The following is a 7,408-nucleotide window of genomic DNA, read 5'->3' on the forward strand; positions in this document are numbered from 1 at the left end:
TTATTTTTACCAATTCGAAGCACTACACATTTTTCCGCATTTAAGGGTAACAACCACTGGGAACACCAAGGGATTAGCTGATTTGTGTTTGGATTGGCATATATTTTTGTGTCATCAGCATAGAACGATATTTTACTTGAGACATAATAAGGAACATCTCTGGTATAAACCGTAAAAAGCAGAGGTCCAAGGACAGAACCCTGAGGCACTCCACTTTCCACACTAAACTGTCCTGTGAGAAAGTTTCGCCAACTCTAACTTTGAAATGTCGATCTGTCAGCAAATCATCTATCCAACAAAGTAAAGTACCGCGAACTCCGAAATGTTCTAACTTATGTAGAAGTCTGCGCTTAGGTACACGGTCAAAGGCTTTAGAGAAATCTAGATAAACAACGTCGACCGGCTGCGAACTGTTAAGGGATGACGTCAAGTCGTTAACACAATGTAGGAGATTGGTTAGAGTAGAGCGAACAGAGACAAATCCATGTTGTTGTGTTGGAAAAACATGTTCCTGGAGAAAGAATTTGGTCATCTCCTCGGAAATAATGGCTTCCATAACTTTGGCAACTACTGGCAGCAAGCTAATCGGACGATAATTGTTGGGGTCGAGTTTGTTGCCTTTTTTAAAAATAGGGGTGACGGATGCTAATTTAGAACTAGGGGGTGAGGAGTTCTGGATGAAAGAAGTTTGCATAATTAACGTTAAGGATATTGCAACCGAGTCTGCGCACCTTTTTAACAGTTTTGATGTTAAACCATCTAAACCAGGTGAAGCAGCTGTGGGAAGATTAATTAAGTGTTGTTTGACATGATCCACTGTGAATTCAACTTGCTGTAAGGATGCGCCGACACGATTACAGTTAATAGCAGGTAGATAGCCATCATTCGATTTTTTAGTAAAAACCTGTGAAAATGCTAAAGAGAGAGTTTCGGAAGATTCTTTGTTAGAAGAGCATAAAGTCTGGTTGGGTTTTTGAAGTAGAGGAATGAAAACTTTAGACGTCAAGGAGGAACGTATGTATTTGTAGACTTTTTTAATGTTAACACTCTCAATAATATTTGCTTAAAAATTTTGTCCGAGAATTTTTAGAGATGTTTGTAAGTTATTTGAAAATCTGCGGTGGCTTTGGAAATCACTAAGAAGGCCGGTGTGTTTAAATTTCCGCCATAGATGTCGTTTGTGATTAATTTGTTTAATTGCTGTTCGATTTATCCAGAGTTTAAGGTTGTTTTTATAAATCTTACGGAAGGTGGTATTTGTAGAAATTATATTGTGGACTTTATCGAGAAATGCAACATTAATGAGGGGTCGTTTAAGTCTGCAAAAAATAAATGCGTTGCTTCAAGCTCAAAAATATATATAAATATTAAGTAACCGTTTATATAATTGTTCAATAACTTTTTTGTTATTCTTTATACTGGATTAGTTGAAAAAATGCATAAATCCAAAATGTGTGTGCACACATGATTCCTCAGTACTCGCAATAACAAAACTCATCGTACAACTTAGTAAAAATACCACTCATCTTATTAGTTCGATTTAACACCAAATAACGTTTATTTGTTCTTTACGATAAAATTTGCATTTAGGGGAGGAAATTAAGCACTAAATATAAACACTAAACATTACAATTTTCCCCAGCAAGATAAATCGGTGTGCAAATTTTTGCATTCGATTTGAGAAAGTGCCAGGAAAGTGTGTGAACAAAATTCATAGTGGTAAATTAAAAATTTTTGCATTTCCAAAGTACATAGAAAATCAAACATTTGCAACTCAAAGAATATCGACAGGAATGAGTTCAATTTTATTACTCGGGGGGTTTTTGAGGTCGCTTAATACGAATATAATAACGACGATGGTTCTTGAGCTACCTGGTGCCCAAGATCGACCTCGTCTCCTGTAGTTTATGTTATTTTAATTCGAAATCAGTCGAAAGTCATTACTCGGGGGGTTGTTGGGGTTGTTGAACACGAATATTATGATGGCAATGGTCTCCAAGTTATCTGGTACCCATCATAGTGACCTCGTCTCCTGAAGTTTTAATTAAGTTAATTTGATTATAAATCAGTCGACTGTCATTACTTGGTTTTCGAGGTCGCCGAATATATATATATATATATATATATATATATATATATATATATATATATATATATATGTAAGTATATGTAAATATATGTATATCTATTATATATCTTATATAGATCTCACTTTCGACCAACCTCTCTGCCGTCCTGTTCATCGTATCGTATTTTTATATGCTTCTGTTTTAGCTTTTGATGCTAATAATTTCAGTTTCATTTCTGTTTTTTTGTGGCACTTTATATATGTTTTTCTCTTCCCTAATTTTATTTTCTTGGACCTTATTTGACCTCCAGCACGTCTTTTCACCTTCCGGTGAACCCTCCGGCTTCCCACCTCTCAATGTCCAGTACAGGCAACATATGTTATTACCTTATAGTCCCAATGATAGTGCAGTCGTTACATTGACGTATATCTTTTTTTCTTGGCCAGAAAATAATCGATTTAAGAGTGATTTTGTCCACTTTTGTATATGATAACATGATTTTTCAATATGTGTTTCAAAAAATGTGTTGACAATCGCAATATTTCATCTTATGCTGTGGCTAATACCAACGTATCATCCCCAGCGTAATTTTTAGTTTCAGTGCCTAGTGTTACATATATCGTTTTATATTCTCTTCAATATCAACTACAAAGTAAACACTATTGACGGCGTCCCCTGGAAACGTCTACTAGTAGACGACTAATCCTTCCAACACCGGATCAAACCAAATCAAATGGCAAACATCAAGCCACAACGGTTCTTCTCAGAGCCGACACTGACAGTAGCGAGCATAAATATCGAGGCCAGCCCAAATATACAGTCAAACAAGACATCTTATCATAATTCTGCAAGAACACGAAATGTGAGGTATTGTGCTTTCAAGACAGAGACCTAACTACAAGAGACCGAAAGTCTCCGGTATGAAACTGATTGCGGAGATACCACAATAAGCATGAGAGCGCAGTATTTGTGAGAACTCAAACCATAGTCTCATCTGTGGAAACAACAAATGTACACGATATAGAGATAATAACCATTGATATCGGAAAATGCACAATAACCTCATTATACAAGCCCCTAAACCAGCCTTTTATATTTTCACCCCCAACTAACTTCCAATCACAACCCAATCAGCTTGTACTGGGAGACTTTAACGGACGCAAATGGAGACGCAGTAGAAGCATGGGTCTAAACGAATGGCCTCCCGTTAATCCATGATCCTAAACTTCCACCATCTTTTCCCAGCAAAGTTTGGAAAAGAGGATATAACCCAGATATCTGTTTTTCAAGTAATAACCTCGAAGACCGATGAACCATATGATGAACGATGTAGTATATGACCCCATTCCAAAAACTTAGACCAATTGATATAAATATCTTTCCAATTGTGAGACGACAAACTTTTCCATTCAGAAGGAGATTTAACTTCAAAAAGGCAAACGGGCAAAAGTATGCAGACATGCTAGATTCTGAGCTGTTACGTCTTAATCCAAAAGTAGAGAACTACGAAAAATTTGTAGAGGGACTCAAAAATGTGTCTAGAAAAGCTATCCCCAGAGGATGTAGACAACAATATGTTCCCGGGATGTCCAGCGAATCCAAAGAACTAATGAGAACATACGAAACCCTCTGTTCCACTGACCCTTTTAGCCAAGAAACAGTTGACTGCGAAGCAGTACTACTCCAAAAGCTAAGTCAAGCCAGACAGGAAAAGTGGATTGAGACCCTGGAAAAAATGGACATGACACATGGTAACAAAATAGCATAGAACCTTGTAAAAAAACTTAGCGGTGATCCAAAAGAACATAAACCACCTTGCAAGGTTACAGCAAACCAAGTCTCTGCTCAACTCCATATGAATGGAAGAACTACGAACCGATATAAGGACCCTAGATATAAGGACACTAGAAGAAGATCAGATTCGGAGACAAACGCCCTAATAACTCCTTTTACACTAAAAGAACCCCATGATGGTATGAATTGGTTAAAAAACGGAAAAGCTGCAGGTGTGGATGATATATGCAGTGAATAAATAAAGCATCTAGGCCAAGAAGCAAAAAACTGGATCTTTATAATAAATCCTGCGAAATTCCAAAATCATGAAGGAATTCTAAAGTTATAACCTTGTTAAAACCAGGAAAGGACCCAGAAAATCCCAGTAGCTATTTCGCTGTTGTCTCACTTTTTCAAACTATACGAGAGACTCATACTCGCCAGAATAGAAAAAAATGTCGACAAGCACCTCATCCCACAACAAGGAAGATTCAGACCCGGCAAATCTTACACCGGTCAAGTCTTCGCACTAACAGAACACATTGAAGAGGATTTTGAAAAAAACTTGAAACAGGGACTGCTTTCGTAGACTTGACAGCAGCCTATGACACAGTAAGGCTCCACAAATTATACGACACTCTCAATGACCACCATCTGGGTATCGTATATTCCTTACTGCAAAACAGACTTTTTTTTCAGGTAGACTAGAAGATAAAGTAAGTAGGTGTAGAGTTCAAAAAACGGCCTCCCACAGGAAAGTGTTTTAGCACCAATGCTCTTCAATAGATACACAAACGACCAACCTACGCCGACCGAAACCAAGCACTTCCTCTATGCTGACGATCTTGCAATATGTGCTCAAGGAAATAGTTTTGAAGAAGTGAAGGAAAAACTCGAAACTGCCTTAAAAACAATGACAGCGTACTACCTGCAGAATTCCCTGAGACCCAATCCCTCTAAAATCCAAGTCTGCGCTTTTCACCTTCGCGCAAAGGAAGCCAAGCAAAAACTCCAAATTGCGTGGAATGGTAATACATTAGAACACACAAACCAACGTTTATATCTTGGAGTAACTCTTGACCGGTCTCTCACCTACAGACAACATTACATAAAAACAAGAGGGAAAGTAACAATTAGAAACAGCATACTCAGAAAGCTAACGGGAAGTGAATGGGCTCGTCCTGGCGTTTTAAGAACAACGGCACAGGCACTATGTTTCTCAACTGCTGAATATGAATGCCCTGTTTGGGGTAGATCTGCCCACACCAAACAAGTTGATACTGCGCTAAATGAGACATACAGGATTGTAACGGGGTGCATGAAATTAACGCCACTCTCAAATTTGTATAAAGCAGCGGGTTTTGCAGAACCCTCAACACGCAACTGTCCTCATCGATGTACCCTCGAAGATTTAACAAAGATGGAAACGACGTAGCCCAATACTGGGCCGACATTTTATGAATGACATGTCCGGACACGATAAAGTAAAGTAAATATTCTCTTTTTTATTAATTCACATGTTCATGAATATCATCTATTATACATTTCTCCTGTCTCTAAATATCTGTGAACATATCACCTAATTGATTTTAAAAAAGCTGTTTTTTCGTTATATCTTGTATCTTCTAATTATTATGTTAAATGTTAGATTAAAAAGTATCGTAAAAAGTAAATCCCCTTGCCTCATTCCTTGCTTTACTCCAAACAGGGCACTTTTACTTCCTAAATAACTAAATGCTAACTACATATATTACGTATTTGTTCCGTTATAGTAAAGATTCTAAAACTACACGTTTTACAAGCAGTAAATCAAGACTCTATCACTTTTGAAAGTTTAGCTCTGAACATACATGAAATATATTTTTATTTTGACATCAAATTTCTCTTAAACAACATTTTTGTTGCGCAACTCTGGTCGTAAATCTTGAAACTATTAAATAAAGGAGTAACTGATTTTATATGACGATAACTGTTTCGGGCGCAGATCGATAGGCAGGAAAAAAGATACAGTGAGCGATCAAATGATACAGAAAAACAAAAAAAATGTTTGTAAAAACGTATTTAAGAGCGTAGGCGCAAAATTTCAGGCCAATGCTTGTTAAGTGCATTAATTCTTTTCGAATCCTGAGAAAAATAATAAGTACTTTTGGAAAATTTAAAAAATTAAAGAATGAAAGATTACATTATTATCGAGGGCCCAAAGTCCCTGAAAACTTCTATAATGTTTATTTTAGTAAGTTACGGAGGTGAAAAAGAAAATTAAGTGTGATTTTTAATTTTTAATATCTCATTCAAAAGAAACTTTTTGTTTATTCTAAGGGACTTTCGGCCCTCGGTAATAATGTAATCTTTCGTTCTGCGTTTAAATTTTTTAAAAATATTTATTAGATTTTTCAGAATTCGAAAAAATGAATGCATTTAAAAAGCATTGGCTCGAAATTTTTCGCCTACGCTCTTAATAAATACATTTAATTCTTCTGGAATTTTTTATCCCATTTACCAGTATTACTATTAGGAGAATGGCCAACCAGGAACCGATAATGAACAAAATAGCAAAGAGACAAATGAACTGGTATGGGCATCTGATGAGGATGCAATCCAATAGAATAACAAGAAAAATTTATGAAGCAAAAAACATCGGAAAAAGAAAAAGAGGCAGACCAAGAAAAAAATGGATACAGCAAGTAGTAGAGGCGGGAAAACTTAAACAAAAATCACTCGAGGAATTGAAAATAATGGCAGGAGACAGAAAAGAATGGAAGAGGTGGGTAAATGGAAATTAAAATAGCTAGCCCAAATCCGACACCCTGTTAGGGTAAAAGGAAGGGGAGGAAGAAAGAAAGATATAACAAAAATATATATATATATATATATATATATATATATATATATATATATATATATATATATATATATATATAAATATATATAAATATTAAATATATATAAATATATATTATAACAAAAAAACAAAATTTGTTCAATAATTGAACTGATTGCCCATATTTAAAGAGGAAGTTATTAAAAGGAAAATACTAGTATTATTAAGTCAGTAGAATATGGGGGATACATCATTTTATGTTTTTTTTTTTAAATAACAAACATATAAAATTACAATTTGGTGTTTATTGAAAGTAGACTAAATGTACGACCAAATTCTTACTATGTCGGGATAATATTATGAGGTTTTTTCCTTGTTTTTCCCTATAATTACATGGTATGATTTTTTCTGACGGATATTCTCATGTTAAAGTTGATTTCATGTAATCGAATAAACTATCTTACAAATAAAGTCGTGCCAGGAACGCAACTCAACAATATTGGCAATATCATTGTAAAGTCGTTTACTTTAAAATGTATAATGTATGTCTGAATGGTCAATATAAATGAGTCAGATAAAATTAAATTATTAGAAGAATTTTTCACCAAGTAACAAAAAAACAAAATTTGTTTAATTTTCTAATGTTTGTATTTTGAGAACGATTTCCGAAGTGGAAATTGAAACGTCAATAAACGTCATATAACAAATATGAAATATTAAAACTAATAATCTAAGGAAAAATACA

Source organism: Diabrotica undecimpunctata, chromosome 10 (genome assembly GCF_040954645.1).
Source record: "Diabrotica undecimpunctata isolate CICGRU chromosome 10, icDiaUnde3, whole genome shotgun sequence".
In the NCBI taxonomy this organism is placed as follows: Eukaryota; Metazoa; Arthropoda; class Insecta; order Coleoptera; family Chrysomelidae; genus Diabrotica; species Diabrotica undecimpunctata.